We start from the raw sequence: 17,378 nt of genomic DNA, 5'->3' as shown, positions 1-17,378 counted from the left end.
AATTTCCAGACTCACTAACCTTACGTCACATGACTTCCTCCCACGGAAACAAAACAGTTCCCAGGCTGTCCAGCCTTTATAGAAAATAGTCCCCGAGATGGGGTGGGGGGGTGCACACGGCCTCTTCTATTCCCTGGAGTCGATGGCTGCGTCGACGGCACCACCTTCGTCATTTGGTGTCATTAAGCAGCCATTGCAGTGGTGGTGTTTGAGCCAGTGAATTCACTGGTGAAGCTGATGTTCCCGATGGTGTCGATTGCAGGGCCATGTCAGACAATCCCCTCTCCCTCCCTGGGGCTTGGTCTCCCCTTCTGCTCCTCAAGGTATGGTGCCAGGCGGTCCCGATGAATCACTACCCGATGGCAGCCAAGCTGAACCTGATACACCACATCTGAAATCTGACCCAGTACAGCGCAAGGATCCTCCCAGTGGACGGCAGTATGTTGGGCAAAGAGGAGAAGGTGAATGTGCTGGTTCCACTCCTGCTGATGGCGTTTGGTGAGAACAATGAGCTGAGTAGTTATAGTATGGTTGAACCATTCAACCAAGCCGTCACTTTGTGGGTGCAGGGGGGTAGTTTGGGTCTTGTAGACACCCAGCCTGTCACAAAGTTCAGTGGTCAACCGTGACTTGAAATTACGTCCCTGATAACTGTGAAGCTCTCCAGGAATTCCAAACCAGCTAAACATTCCCTCCATCAAGCAATCAATTATGGTTGCTGCCTCTTGATTTGGGATCGCATATGCTTCGGGCCATTTTGTGAAGTAATCCATTGCTACTAGCACATAGCGGTTGCCTCTCTCTGTTAGGGGGAACAGCCCAAGCACATCAACAGCAACCCTCTCGATAGGAGCCCTAGCCTGTAGCTGCTACAGCGAGGCTATGGATTGTACCAGTGGTCCCTTCTTGGTTGTACATACATCACACCGCCTACAATACCACTCCACGTCAGCCCTACTGCAGTCCCAATAGAAATCATGCGCAAGTCAGTGCCAGGTTTTAGTGATAACAAAATGCCCAGCACCAGCAGCACCGTGCAGCAGCTGACGGGCCCGTTCACAGAGCCAAGAGGGCACAACTAACTGCAGTACCTCTGCCACTCCACTAGCACTGTGCCACCAGCGGTAAAAAAAACACCCTCATGGAGCATATTTAGGGTGTCCCACATTCGGTGGTTGTGCAGTAAAGGTGCTAACATGACACGTTCAGGATGACTTCCCATCTCCAGCCATGCAATTACTGCAGCAATGTGTGGATCTTGACGCTGTTAATGCCTTAACTCTGCTGCAGTCCAGTCGTCACTCCCCAAAGAGGTGTTTATCGTTCTCACTCTCAGTTGGGCCTCATACTCCTTTTTCTCCAAGGCAGCACTGCAGCGGCCATCCTCTAATGCACACAGCTGCCAGGATAAACTGTAAGCATTGTTGTAGTTCTTGCCTGCCCTATACACTGCTGTGAAATCATAGGCCTGTAGTACTTCCAACCATCTCGCTAACTTACCTTTCGGTTGCTTAAAGTTAAACAACCACTGTAAGGAGGAGTGATCAGTCCTCACCTTGAAGTGCTTACCATAGAGGTAAGAGTGGAAGTGTTTTAGTCCTGCCACCGCGGCTAATAATTCCCTGTGTTTCAAGCAGTATTTCCACTCTGGCTTTGAAAGGGCCCTGCTGTAATAAGCCATGACCCGCTCACCATCCTCATATGGCTGGGACAACACCGCCCCCACACTAAAGTTACTGGCGTCAGAGTCAAAAATAAAATGAGGGTCTGAGTCAGGAACGGCAAGTACTCACTAGTGCTGTCTTCAGTCGGTTGAAGGCTTCTTGACAGGCCTCTGTCCAAACAAAGCATTTGACTTTTTTGGTCAGCCCATGGAGAGGTTGGGTAATATCAGCAAAGCACCTGATGAACCGCCTATAATATGAGGCCAGTCCTAGAAAGCTGTGCACCTGGTGAACTGTAGTGGGAACAGGCCATTGACTCACTGCCCTCACTTTCCCTGGGTCAGTTGACACACCTCTTTCTCCAACTATGTGTCCAAGGCAGCTTGTCTCTCTCTGAATGAGGGTACACTTCTTCGGGTTCAGTGATAGCTGGACCTTTTATATGCACTCAAAGACATCTCGTAGTTTCCGCAAGGCTGCCTCAAAATTGGTAGCATGCACTAAGACATAATCCAGATATACAATGCAATCACTTCTAGGTATGCCCTCTAACATCCAATTCATGAGGTGCTCAAATGTTGCTGGACTGTTGCAGAGCCCAAACAGCATCACTTTGAATTCCAATAAACCCTGCCCCACAGTGAAGGCAGTCTTTGGGCAGGCATCTTGAGCAAGGGGACTTTCTAATACCCACTACGCAAGTCGAGTGAGCTGAACCACCCCGATTTGGCAAGGCAATCATAGAATCATCTATTGATGATTCATGGAATAGGGTATAAGTCCCTTCTAGTCACCGCATTCAACTTGCAATAGTCTACTCAAATCCGCAATGTTCCATCTTTCTTCCTAACCAGCACCACTGGTGATGTCCAAGGACTGGATGATGGCTGGATGATGCCCGCCCTTGCCATTTTGGCTATCTTCAACTCTGCCTCTCTTTGCAATGTCAGGGGAAGACGCTGGACTTGCTGCCGAATAGGGAAATTGTCACCCGTGTCAATGTGGTGCTGCGCTAATGGGGTGAGATGGCAACTCTTCATCCTTTACAGCAAACAGAGCTCTGAACTCAAATAGGAGTAAATATATCCGAAAACACTCCTCTTGACTTAGGCCTTCTCTGCTACGCTCGAGTAGGAAATTTAGTGCAACTGCCAGATCCTGGTGCACCCCACCCCATTCACCTTGATTAAGTCCCGCTGACTTCAATGGTGACCCCATTGGGTCTGGATGATTTTTTTCCCTGATGCTGCTGCCTTTACTGTTTTTGCCGGGAGGCTTCGGGAATACCACTCTGGCTCACTGCTGCTGCCTTAGGATTGTGCCTATTCAAAATGGCCTCTATTCATTCTCCGGAAACTGTCACACAGCGCTCAGTGGGTGGCACAGCTGCTTTCAGGACAGCCAAGGCATCAAATCCCAATATTCAATCATCCGACAGTGGTGCCATGTAAAACCATTGTTCAACAGACACGGAACCCAACTGTAGGCACACTTTTTGCTTCCCGTCCATGTCTGCTGTCTCGAGGCACAGCGTGGTGGCCTGCCATGACTGGAAACTAAATAGGGCCTTATTAGACTGATGTTTTTCTTTCTCTTCCTACACTGTGCCATAATGTGGCCAGGACACTGGTAAAAGTGGCACACTGATTCCCAGGCTGCCCTGAGAGTGGTTTCCTCCTCATTGCTTCCTTCTTCCAGCCAACCTTCAGCCATCCTCACTGGTACCCACTGAACAGTTTCTCCCAAAATGGCCTCAATTTCCTCAGCGATATCAATGGCTTCAGCCAGGTTGCAAGGCTTTCGCAAGTGAATTTGTTATAGTTGCAAAGGACGCAACTCCTTTAGGAAAACAACAAGAGCTAGGCAACTTCTTGTGCTTAGTGGGAGCTCTCGATAGGCAACCCCTATTATGCACTCTATATCAGCAACGAGAGGACCCAGGCACTCTTCATGCCACCGTTCTCACTGGTGCAACTTCTCTTTGAGGTGTTTCACCCAGACTTTCTCACCAAATCTTCTCTTTAAGACTGCCACCAACTGTCCCAATCAATCTCACCAACTTTAGACAGGTCAAGGAATACTTGCAGTGCGTCCCCCCTCCAGAGCTGTTGCCAGGTGCACCGTATGTTGCGTGTCATCCCACCCAGTTGCATTTGCAATAATTTCAAACTGCCGACAGTAGGCCTGCCAGATCCTGGTGCACCCCACCCCATTCACCTTGATTAAGTCCCGCTGACTTCAGTGGTGACCTCACTGGGTCTGGATGATTTTTTTCCCTGATACTGCTGCCTTTACTGTTTTTGCAGAGATGTTTCGGGAATACCACTCCAGCTCACTGCTGCTGCCTTAGGATTGTGCCTATTCAAAGTGGCCTCTATTCGCTCTGCCAATTGCCACTGCCATCGCATCTCTGTACTTTTGGTACATTCCGAGGGGTAAGACTCAGGGGTGCTAGGACCGGCTGGATTGCTTGAACAGAGTCCTCTCTTGGTACCAGTGTTGGATGTAACGCATTACAAAGTAGTGGATGCAGTGGAGTGTAGTTGTTTATTCCAATTGAAAATGAAAGTGAAGCGTTTCAAAGTTTCAAGTTTTCATGCGCTCACAAACAATCTCAGCGAGCCCTGGCTGAGGCACGCAAGGCTGGGCCACCGACAAATCCTCCTCAAATCTACTCAAATCTCAAAAAACTTCAAAGTAAAGTAATTAGTAATCTGATTACTTACACATTAAGTAATTAGTAATCTAAATAAATTTTACAGAAGTAATTAGTAATCAATAATGGGCTACTTTTTGAAAGTAACTTACCCAACACTGCATGGTACTAGAGGCAGCCGGAATGACGCTTCTAAGCTATCTAGCGACTGCCGCAGGTTACGTACCATTTGATCTATCTTGTGTGCTGAGGGGAGGCATTGACCCTCCCCTCCAGCTGTGCCATCAATCTTCAGGAGAGCTGACTCATCCCCAGGGACAGAGAGCATCTGCCCCCTCTGGTCACCCGTGCTTCGTGATGCTGAGTGTGAATCCCTAGGGTTCCTCTTCGGGACAGAAAACCCATCCCCAGGGCCAGGGGGCATCTTCACCCTCTGGTCACCCTTTCTTTGCGGCATGATGTCTTTGCTGCCCTGGTAACACATGATCGTTGGATTTAGTCCATGTGTTGTGATCCATCCTTGCTGTGTTTCTCCATCCCTACCAACACTTTCTTCAATGCATTTCCCTCTTTGCTCTGACACCACTGCAAGGGAGCTTTTGGGCAGATGCCGGTGGCTTCAGATGAAATAGCTCTTTCATCCATTCCTGAATAGCACCGTCTCATCCTACTTCTGTCAACACTGTTGAGATTTAACCACTGGAGTCTTAAGGATTACTTTTATGCTGACATTTTGTGCTTTTTGGAGCTTCAAAATTTTGGTACACATTCACTTGCATTGTGAGGACCTACAGAGCTGAGATATTTTTCTAAAAATCTTTGTTTGGTTTCAGCAGAAGAAAGAAAGTCATACTAATCTGGTATGGTGTGATGTGAGAAAATTATGAGATAATTTTCATTTTTGGGTGAACTATCCCTTTAACAAACGAATTGAATTTTGCTCGAAATGTTATAATAATAAATTATATAACATTAATCTACTTACATAGTAGAACCACAAAAATTGGCTTTGCACTTTTAAATGTTAAAATGTTTTTACCTTTATTTAAGTGCCTTTCCTTTTAAATGTCTGTAAGCAACACCATCAAAATTGGACGCACGGAACTAACTTAAATAGCACAATGATTGTATTATTTGTCATGCGTGTGGTTCTTCGTTACAAAATCGTTCCATAGCTTCCAAATGTTACTCATTCAAATCGAGAACCAAAGACATTTACAAACTATTTATTTTCCCTTTGCAGCATGGGTAGCTTATACAGCGTGTGCAACCACTCGTGAATATTGTAGATTTGAAGTGGAGATCTTTGTGAATAAGGATCTAAATTTGGGTCTGTTCCTCATACGAACAAAGCTATTGTACATCTTCCAAAGACTTGGAAAATAGTGCACTAGTCACATAAACTACTTTTATGGTAAGTTTTGATTAATTTGAATAAGAAGAATCAATTTCACTCTCATTGTAAGGAAAAGAGCAGCATGCGGGTGAGTAGGCGATGACCAAATTTTGGGCAAATCATGCCAGTGGAGATATTTTGTATATTCTTGCTGTTTACATGCTGCAAAGCATATTCCACATGCAAGCTTGTATAGATTACATGAATCAGAAAATGCAGTGGTCTTTTCTGAGGTTAAATGTTTAATTCTTATATTTGACAACAAAATATCAAACCAAGTGTTTGAGAATTTATTTGAAGAGTTTATTTGAGAATTGACTGAAGAATAAGAATTCTTGATTAAGATTAATTTTTAATATTCTTCAATAATAATTAATTCTTATTTAAGAATTTGTTTAAAGAAAGATAGCACAAACACACTTTTCCAGCTAAACGTTTCACAAATAAGTTTGTTTCAAACTATAGAAGCATGCATCACAATCTACTTCTGCTTTAAATGAGATTTTCCCCCCACAGGACAGGTGAAAGGAAAGTGAGAGAAATGCTGTTTAACCAAGTCTCTTTTTTCATTTAGCAAAAAAATAAAATAAAAAATAATGCATAACTAAATAATTAGAAAGTTAGATAAGATGAAAAACTTTTTTTAAAAACTGTTTGTGCTGTCCATCCAATGAATCTGTTTCATGTGAAAAAGAGGAAATGTGTTGAATTTGATAATAAAATTAGGCTGGAACTTTTCCTGGAGTTATGTTAATTATATGTTTGTGGTAGAGGTAGATCATATTTCACCATTAAAATCACCTCACTTCCAGAAGATGCAGGGCATAGATGCAGTGTCATTTTTGTACCCCATAATTTTAAAAGGTTTTAAAGTTACATGGTCTATTTCAGTGTTTAGTCTTAATTTTTTACAGTAAATACAGACATTTGTTTAATGTAATTAAACTTGTTGTTTATCATTTTTGTATAATTAATGTATTTAATAATCTAAGGAGGATATACCACCCATATTTTAAAATGCAGTAGGCTCGACAGGAATAAGGTGCATACAGTCGAGAATCTCATCCAGTAGCTTCCATTTTACTAATCCTCGCTAGTCTGTTTTACTTGTTAGAACTTGTGTACTTTTGTGGCTTACATTTGCAAGATTATAATGAATCAGGCACAACACCTGTGACACCTGGTTAATAAAGGACCAATAAAGATTTTGCCATAAAACAGGATAAAACTTTTAGGAACTGGATAAAACTTCTGAACTCAAGGCAACTATCACAACAAACGTCCTTTTACAGAATCAATATATTTGCATTTTTAAACCCAGTGAATGCTCATGTAAGCCGACCTTTGTTGGCAAAACTGGTCTAAAAATATATACTAATTTACCATTTCATTCTTATTCATTTTAATTTTCCTATGTATTTTTTATGGTTTATCAAATCAGAATTAATTCTGTAATGTTGGTTAGTGGAGTGGAAGAGAGGAGACGCAGGATCAACTTTCAGGCTTTTTATAAGGAGACGCTGGAGTGGAACAAATATCATACAAGCAGATAATCAAGGAAAACACGCTGGAGTGGAACAAACATCATACAAGGAGATAATCAAGGAAAACACGCTGGAGTGGAACAAACATCATACAAGGAGATAATCGAGGAAAACACGCTGGAGTGGAACAAACATCATACAAGGAGATAATCAAGGAAAACACGCTGGAGTGGAACAAATATCATTCTAAACATAACAACGTGACAATTCATAACCCAACTAAGTAACATTTTAAGAACTGACAAAGGAATGGACAAAACTAGAGGGTATTTATACACAGGTGCTAATGAGGGAATGACAGGTGAGGAGGATCGGAAACAGATGGCAGTGATGAGGTCAGTGCATTATGGGAAATGTAGTTGGGAAAAACTGAAGACAGAGGACAAAAACCATATCAAAATAAGAGTTGGAACAGAATGGTGAATAACTGTGACAATACCCCGCACCCAAAGGGCAACTCCTGGCACCCTATGAGGATGACAGATGAGGAGGGTAGGATGGTGCAGAAGGAGAGGAAGGATCCAGGAAGACCATCAGGTGGCCAGGGAGGAGACCCCAGGGCAAGGACTGGGTCCGGAGGTTTGGGGGGTGGCCTCAGGGCTGGGATAGAATCGGGAGGAGGCCTGGGAGGTGACTGCATGGCAGAGACTGGGTCAGGGGGCCTGGGAGGTGGCCACAGAGCAGAGACTGGGTCAGGAGGCCTGGGAGGCAGCTCTAGGAAGAGAACTGGGTCCAGCAGTTTGGCCATGGGAGGTGGAAACATAGGGATGGGGCCATAGGCGGATCCAGAGGTGGAGCAGCAGGAGTAGGGACTTGAGATCCCAATGGAGGAGCCGGAGATGGGTCCGGAGACGGAGCCACAGGAGGAGGGAGGATTTGAGACTCAGGTGGTGGAGATTGTGGCAGAGTGGGCTGAACCATAGGAGGTGGAGATTCAGGGATTGAGGGCAGAGCTGAGGGAGACACAGAGGGCGGAGCCATGGAAGGGTCAATGGGGGAAGGTTGAGCCGAGAGAGGCTCGACGAAGGCAAGAGGAGCCATGGAAGACTCAGAGGGCGGAGCCGCGGAAGACTCAGAGGGCAGAGCCATGGAAGGCGGAGCCGTGAGAGGCTCGAGGGGTGAAGCCATGGAAGGCAGAGCCATGAGAGGCTCAAGGGGTGAAGCCATGGAATGCAGAGTCATGGGAGGTGGAGCAAGGGAAGGCGGAGCCGTGGAAGGCTCAAGGGGCGGAGCCATGGGAAGCAGAGCCATGGAAGGCAGAGTCATGGGAAGCTTGAGGGGCGGAGCCAGGGAAGGCAGAGTCATGGGAGGTGGAGCCATGGGAGGCTCAAGGGGTAGAGCTGCAGAGGGCTCGGGACTAGGAGCTGCGGAGGGCGTGGGGCAAGGAGCCGCGGAGGGCGTGGGGCAAGGAGCCGTGGAGGGTGTGGGGCAAGGAGCCATGGACAAGACACAGGGGAAAACTGGGGAACAACCTCCGTGGTCATGAGCGCTGGCAGTGACCGGGGAACGACCTCTGTGGTTGTGAGCACTGGCATTGACTGGGGAGCAGGTGTCCTCTTCCTTCTCCTCCTTTCCCAGACAGCTGGGAGCATTGTTATGGGAACGGTCGAGGCTACAGGCATTGGCTCTGGGACGGTCGAGGCTACAGGCATTGGCTCTCAGACGGTCGAGGCTACAGGCATTCGCTCTCGGACGGTCGAGGCTACAGGCATTGGCTCTGGGACGGTCGAGGCTACAGGCATTGGCTCTGGGACGGTCGAGGCTACAGGCATTGGCTCTGGGACGGTCGAGGCTACAGACATTGGCTCTGGGACTGTCGAGGCTACAGGCATGGGTACTGGCTCGTTAACCACGGCAGGCATGGGCACTGGCTCGTTAACCGTGGCAGGCATGGGCACTGGCTCGTTAACCGTGGCAGGTATGGGCAGTTTTTAGATACTCATTTTGTGAACCAACTCTGCTATAAAATTTAAGGTGAAGTGTATAATTTTACTTGCCACTAAAAGTATTTATTTTTTCAATTGTTTTTTACTAACACTTTCCCAGTCTGCCATTGGTCGATTAAACATGTAGTCCAGCTTAAAACTCACACCACCGGTTGCCTAAGCGTTGCCAAATCAGGCTAGTTTAGAGGCTCAAACAAAGAGCTGTGTTTTGATGGTACCCGAGTGCACATTTTTGGGGAAATCAGCCAATAACTGGCTTACATATAGATATCTTTGCATATTAAGTTGGTATTGGAGAAATCATTAGAACAAAGAAAAAAAATTACACATTTTTATTCCAATGTACATTCTGTTCTTAACTGTTGTAAAGTTAATTAATTTACTGTTTGTTTAATGACCAACTGTATAATATGTGTGTATTGTATATATAAAATACATAATGACCAACTATGTATATATATATATATATATAGAGAGAGAGAGAGAGAGAGAGAGAGAGAGAGAGAGAGTATTCAGAAAGTATCCAGACCCTTTTTTTCACATTTTATGTTGCAGCCTTATGCTAAAATGCTTTAAATATATATATAAAAAAAAAAAAATTCACATCAATCTACACTCCATACCCCATAAACCAGATTTTTGATAACTTTGCAAATTTATTAAAAAGAAAAAACTGAAATATCACATTGAAATTAATATTCAGACCCTTGAAATTTAGCTCAGGTGCATCCCATTTTTCTGGATCATCTTTAAGATGTTTCTACACTTTGATTGGAGTCCACCTGTGGCAAATTCCATTGATTGGACATGATTTGGAAAGGCACACACCTGTCTATATAAGGTCTCTCAGCTGAAAATGCATAGAGCAAAAACCAAGCCATGAGGGCAAAGGAACTGCCTGCAGAGCTCAGAGACAGGATTGTATCGAGGCAAAGATCTGGGGAAGGCTACAAAAAAAGCAAGAGCACAGTGGCCTCCATAATTCTTAAATGGAAGTTTGGAACAACCAGGACTCTTACTAGAGATGGCCGCCTGGCCAAACTGAGCAATCAGGGGAGAAGGGCCTTAGTAAGAGAGGTGACCAAGAACCCGATGGTCACTATGGTTGAGCTCCAGAGATCATGTGTGGAGATGGGAGAAACTTACAGATGGGTAACCATTAATGCAACACTCCACCGATCTGGGCTTTATGGCAAACTGGCCAGACGGAAGCCTCTCCTCAGTGCAAGACTCATGAAAGCCTGCTTGGAATTTGCAAAAAAGCACCTAAAGGACTCTCAGAGTGTGAGTAAAAGATTCTCTGGTCTGATGAAACAAAGATTGAATTGTTTGGCCTCTATTCCAAGCATCATGTCTGGAGGAAACCAGGCGCCGCTCATCACCTGCACAATACAATCCCATCGGTAAAGCATGGTGGTGGTAGCAACATGCTGTAGGGTTGTTTTTCAGCAGCAGGGACTGGGGGACTGGTCATGGTTGAAGGAAAGCTGAACGCAGATACAGAGCCTATTAAGTTTCCCTACCTGCAGGTTTGGTTGATGAGAAAAGGCCACAATATCCTGAAGTTAATATCTTCTGCTGCAGTATCTCTGGGAGAATGTTGTCACTGCAATTTTGTCCATTGCAAATTCTGCATGTTGCTGTATTGGGGCCTAGACCTACATACATATATACATACATACGTTTCATAAGTATGAGTAGGATTACACAATTTTGAAAGTGTGGCATAACAGGTTATTTGACAGGGGTGGAAAATTGTAAAGATGGCTAACTGTCATAAGTTACCACCACGGACTGGAGAATTTAGTTTTGAGATAAAGAAAGTACATAGCAACTACTTCAGAAACTACTATACCAGCTAGGATGTTGAGGGGAAGGTCAGGTCTGATCAGGTTACTGAATGGAGCGATGTTTCCCAGTTCCACCCAATTACTATGGCTATAGAAATCCTGCATACAAAAACACATACGTTTGCAAAACTGTTCTTAATATTGTCACAGTCTGTCTCCCTCTTGTTTTACAAGGACTCTTATTTTGAAGTTTTCTCCTGGACTACATCTCCCATAGTGCACTGCCCTCATCACTTCCATCTGCTCCTCATCATCCTCACCTGTATTCCATTCCCTCATTTAGGTCCTTGTGTTTAAATACCCTCTAGTTTTGTTCATTCATTTGTCAGTCCTGGAAGTGTTACGTTGTGTTATGTTAGCATGTTTAGCTATGTTAGCTATGTTATTGTTTGTTCCACTCCAGAGTTTGTTCCACTCCAGCATTTATTATTAAAAGACTGAAAAGTATCTACTCCTGCATCTCTTCCTCTCCACAACCCAACGTTATAGAAGGACTGACCTAACCAAATGGATCTACTGTCTGCAGTAGCAATCCTCCTTCTAGAACAAGGAGACCGTCCAGTTGAGGATCACGTACATGAGTTTCTCCATCTCACGAATTTGGTGCACTATGATGACCACACCTGAATAGTGCATTGAAGGAGCTGATGCCTCCACCGGGTCCTCACTGGATGATCTCTGACTACATGGAGGTGGCTCTGCAACTTTGCGGTTCACCATTCACTGTGGGTTTGGAGGATGAGGACTTTGAATCTCCTCCCACAGTGAACATCCTCAAGTCTTCCACGGCCCCTGTCTCCACGTCTTCCACGGCCCCTATCTCCAAGGTAACTCCTCTTCATACAATTCCCCTAAAAAAAAATTTGGGGGGGGGCTCATCCTCTCCAAGTTCCGGTGGTTGATTCCCTGCCGCAGGCAGCGGTTGCAACCACAGAAGTTGCATTTCCCCCGTATACTGTGAATTATGGCGGGAACCACAACCAGCGCCCGCACCTGCCACGGTTAACGAGCCAGTGCCTGTAGCCTCGACCGTCCCCATAACCACGCCCCCTGCTGGCCGGAAGAGGAGAAGGAAAGGGACATCTTCTCCCCAGTCTCTGCCCATGTTCACGACCACGGAGGTCATTCCCCAGTCTCTGCCAGTGCTCACGACCACGGAGGTCGTTCCCCAGTCTCTGCCTGTACTCTCTTCCACTGCTCTTGGCCCCGAGCCTTCCATGGACTCTTCCCTCAATCCTCTCATGACTCCGCATTCCATGGCTCTGTCCCTCGAGCCTTCCATGGCTCTGCCTCCCATGGCTCCATCTTCCATGTCCTCGCCCCTCGAGCCCTTCACTGCTCCACCTTCCACGGCTCCACCTTCCACGGCTCCGCCATCAGACACTTCCACGGCTCTTATGCTTAAGATTTAATAATCAACTATAGAAAAACCCCATATCAGTAGACCACTATTATGAATACTGTGGGGGACATGTCCCCATCAATGTCTATGGTGGTTACGGCCCAGCATGAAAGTGAATAGACAGATTCAGTCTGCAAGAGCCTGGAGGGTTTTTTTTCTAGCCATTTTTAACAAGATTTGATTTGCCATAAACACTGGACAATATTGTAGATTATTGTCACAGTCTGTCTCCATGTTTTCCCTAGGAATCTAATTTTGAAGTTTTCTCCCAGACTGCATCCCCCATAGTGCACTGCCCTCATCACTTCCATCTGTACCTCATCATCCTCACCTGTCTTCTATTCCCTCATTAGTTCCTTTTGTATATATACCCTCCAGTTTAGCCTGCATCTTGATCCATTGCCTCTCACCTCTCCATCATCTCTACTACACACAATACTTCCGTGACAATTATATACAAAGTCCAAATTAAACAGTATTTGTAAAACACTCTCATGGTTTCCCCATGACCCGGATAAGTGGGAGAAAATGGATGGATGAATGGTTTCCAAACAGAAGCTGTTTATGCAGCGCTCTAAAGTGTCTTTGACTTCCATTCAAACAGGTTTCCTTGTTGACAATTCTAAGCTGGTGGCGTGGTTCATGTATCCAAACCAGCGAGGTATCTAAGTATGTACTGTATATCTCTGGGTACAATCAGGTTTCACTTTACATAGGTATTTTACTATGTAATGATTTCACTTTGGAATACGGAGTTGTTCTGAACAGTCTTCACAGGTTTTCTTGTTTTTTTTTTAATCTGCAATTTTTATTTTTTCATTATTAAAAATTCCATCCTTCTAAATTTCATGTTATAAGGCTTGAAATAAAAAGCTTCTTCACACATATATTTTTAGACAACTACAAGTGTCTCTAGTAATACATATAAAGTATGACATACAATCCCCAGGCTGATGCATGCAGATGTATATCTCCCCTCTTTCATGCTAGCTTTTACTGCGGCAATGCCCTGAATGATGATGTTCTGCCCCTCTTTCAAAGCCTCATTATCAAAATGATGTGAAGCACTAAATTGCTTCTTATCCATGGCTGCATTGCTAAGGCTAATCTCATCAAGAGCCAAATTAAAATTATATAGTTGTAATAGGCCAGAATGTGAACTTGAACAGGCTCTTTGGACAGCAGTTGAAGTCAGTCTGTTGTGGATCTGGAGGTGCAAGATGGGAGCAGAGAAAATTTCTTTCAAAAATGCAAAATATCATGCTTTTTTTTTTTTTTTTTTTTTTTTTTTTTTGAGCACACCTTTGAATTGGTTGTTGATAAAAAGAAAGTGCCTTTTTGGGAAGATATTAACCAATAATTATTGTCATACACAAGAGGTTCACTATAGACATTTCAAGTAGTCTATGAAAGTGTTCCATTACAGAATGTCACAGAATTTATTTGTTTACTGAACTTATTACTCTTTGTTTAAAGGTGATGTAATTTTTATTTAAAAAAAATAAAAAATAATAATAAAACAAATGTGTGGTCTGACTTGTAAACTTAATGCACAACCAGTGGCATGATTTTGGGGTGGGACTATCACAGAAGGCTCAAACAAAAAGCCCTTAACAGTCAAGAAATAGCAGTGTCTGTGGAAAGATCTGAAGAAGAAGAAAAAAAGAAAAAAAAGTAAAAGGACTGAAGATATGAGGAAATGGACATGTAATAGTGTGATAAGACTAACTGCTGATGAATGTACTCAGATCAAACAAAGAGAAATACTGCAAGTCTATACACCTGACATTCTAAATAAGTCAGTTCAGGAAAATAATTGGTAAACAGCATTTTTGGTTCCCTAAATAGCTCACTCCCATGTCCTTTTTCATACAGTTAGTTTAAGGTCTTGTTCCTGTGCAATGCTTCTCTCATGGCACACTTCTGCAGTCTTGCAAAAAATCAAAACTAGCCGCAAATTTGCCGCTCGTTATTTTCACATGCAAATTATCTTGTGACTCACCGCAAAAGTTTGCCAGAAGTGTGCAGATCTTCACTGGTAGTGGTGAACCTCCGGCAAACCTTTGGCAACAATGAAGTTTGCCACAAAACTCATTTGCATGTGAAAATGATCTGTGGTGAGTTTGTGGCAAATTTGCAGTGAACTCTCAATTTTGGGTAAGGGAGGAAACCAGCACCCAAAACATAATGTTGATGACTGCAATGCTTCTCAGAAAGACAGCTGGGTTGGTCGTGTTTGATTGGAGCAATAACTAAAATTGGCAGGAGGGTAGACCTCTGGGTGCAGGTCAGGATTTAGCACCCCGGAGATACACAATTTACTGCAAGTCAAGTCATTTTTATTTGTATAGTGCTTTTCACAACACACATCGTTTCAAAGCAGCTTTACTGGAAATCATGCATTAACAACAAAAACTGTAATATCTATAAAGTCTTAGAGTGATTATTGTGTAGTTTGATTAAATGTGATTTTAAATTGTGTATAAAATTAAATAATTAAATAATAATTGTATTTAGAACCCCTGTGAGCAAGCTGAAGGCGACTGTGGCAAGGAACACAAAACTCCATAAGATGTTGGTTAATGGAGAAAAATAACCTTGGCAGGAACCAGGCTCACTGTGGGGGCCAGTTCCCCTCTAGCTAAACAACGTGAATATAATGCCAATATTAGTTATTTGTGTGCAGTGCAAGTCATGGTTTAAAATGTGTAAATTAAGTAAGTGTTAAGGTCCAGTGTTTAAAAATAAAATAAAAGATTTTGTATGAACTTTAAGATTAATGACTAATGTCTTTGAAGTCAATCCTGGATTAACTGCAGAAACATAGATGCATTGTCTTTTGTTAGTTAGCAGATGAAGGCTTTTGTTGGCAATTAAATGATAGTCTATGTGTTCCATTTCAAGAGTGTAGTCCATCAATAGACAAAGGTGATGCAGGCAGAGATCACTGAGATGCATCGCAGTTCAAAGATTACTACACAAGATTAAGAGAGGGATCTTTGGCTCACATTAAGGCTAACAGCTGACTGATAGATATAAGAGAGTTGTAAAATGTGTACAGGAACGAGACAGATATTTATAACAATCATATTTAAAATGTATGTAGGTAATTTTTATTATCAGTACATTTCACAAGTAAGTCACATTACAATATATATATATATATATATACATACACACACACACACACATACATTTTTATGACCTTTTAGCAGATTTTGTATAGTGAAGTATAGCACATTTACGGCCTCTGTATTTATACACTTTTAACACATGATCAATGCCTCTTGTAAATCTTGTGATGTGGCAGGTAAATCCAAGACCCCATAAAAGACAACAATCAAGGAAGAAAGTCTGTTTTAATTCATCTCTTTCCCATTTCCCTAAGAGTCATCTTTACAAAATGAATGCACCCATACTGTTATAGGTAGTTTCTGATGCAGCAGGGGATTCATGAAGCCCCACTGCCAAAGAGGAGGTTCCGAATGAGAAAGAGAGCCGAAAGAAATGGAGATGTATTTTCTCATGCACAGTAATAACCTACCTCTTGCAAACAGGAAAATAAAAAGGAAAAAATATATATATATATATATATACATGAATTGAATGAAGTGTGACATTCCTACAGTAGCCTACCATCGATACCACAGCATTTGCATGTTGAAACCAAAAATTCTTGTTCAAGGAAAAGTGATAAATGGCTGTTCAAGCCCTAGTACTGCCAAGATGCCACTGTTGGGCCCTTGACCCTATCTGTTCCAGGGGTGCCGTATCATGGCTGACCCTGCACTCTGACCCCAGCTTAGCTAGGATATGTGAAAAAAAGAATTTCACTGTATATGTGTGATAAATAAATACAATTATAAGCCAAAATAGGCAGGATTTGAATCATTTAATTTTCAAAAACACATTTAATGAGACAAAACTAGACTCTGGCCAAATGAAATCAGAGTGAGGACAGTATGTTGATGCAATCAATACGTTGCTAAACAAAAAGTAAATGGAGTCTGTTGTCTATGTGGAGGTGAGGAGTGGAAAGTGAAAAACTGTTAGCATGAGCCAAACTTCTTTCTGATAATACCATTTAATATCTTGTATCTTTTCTTTTCACAACTAAAAAAAAAATTGAAAGGAAGTACATACTTCTAGGGGCACACAATGATTCTTTTAGATTTTATTTGCATTTTAAATAATTTGCACAGTATATGCCATATGTGCCATCAATCTTGTTACTTGCTTTTATGCTGACATGATGAACTAGTACACCTGTGCACTGGTCGTGAAAGTATTTAACCTGAAACATTTAATGAAAAAGAATGAAAGTGAAAGAGGTAAATATTGATTTATGTTGACTTTGAATTACTGAATTTAAGTGTTGCAATATAAAATCACTGCAACATCTTTAGTCCAATTCAAACAATATAATGCACCAAATATGAATATCAAGACACAAATTGGTTTATGCATCAGGATGGGTGTAGCACTGCCGAGTAATAGGCCTGCTAGCATCAAGAATAATTGTTGAAACAGGAACACAATGAATTGCAATTAGAGATGGAACAAATAACTTTCTTGGAAATGTCTTTCTTGGATTTGCACGACTGAAGGTATTAAATATTCTATGGCTAAATTATATGTTAAATTAGGAAGAATTGTATGACGAGGTGGAGGACATGGCCAGGCCGTGATGGCTGGTGCTGAATCAGCTGATCAGCGGGAGAGCGAGATAAAGGGGAGCCGGAGACACCAGTTCGAGAGAGACGTATGCGGCCGTGCTGCATGTGTGTCTGTGTTCGTTTATGTTGTTTTAAGTTCATTTTTATCATTAAACCTTTATGTTGACTATTCAGCTGGTTCCCGCCTCCTCCTTGCCCATCCTTATGCTGTTACAAATGGGTTTAAGAAATCTGACAAATCGTA

Source organism: Myxocyprinus asiaticus, chromosome 8, assembly GCF_019703515.2.
Source record: "Myxocyprinus asiaticus isolate MX2 ecotype Aquarium Trade chromosome 8, UBuf_Myxa_2, whole genome shotgun sequence".
NCBI lineage: Eukaryota > Metazoa > Chordata > Actinopteri > Cypriniformes > Catostomidae > Myxocyprinus > Myxocyprinus asiaticus.
This window is presented reverse-complemented; position numbering follows the sequence as displayed.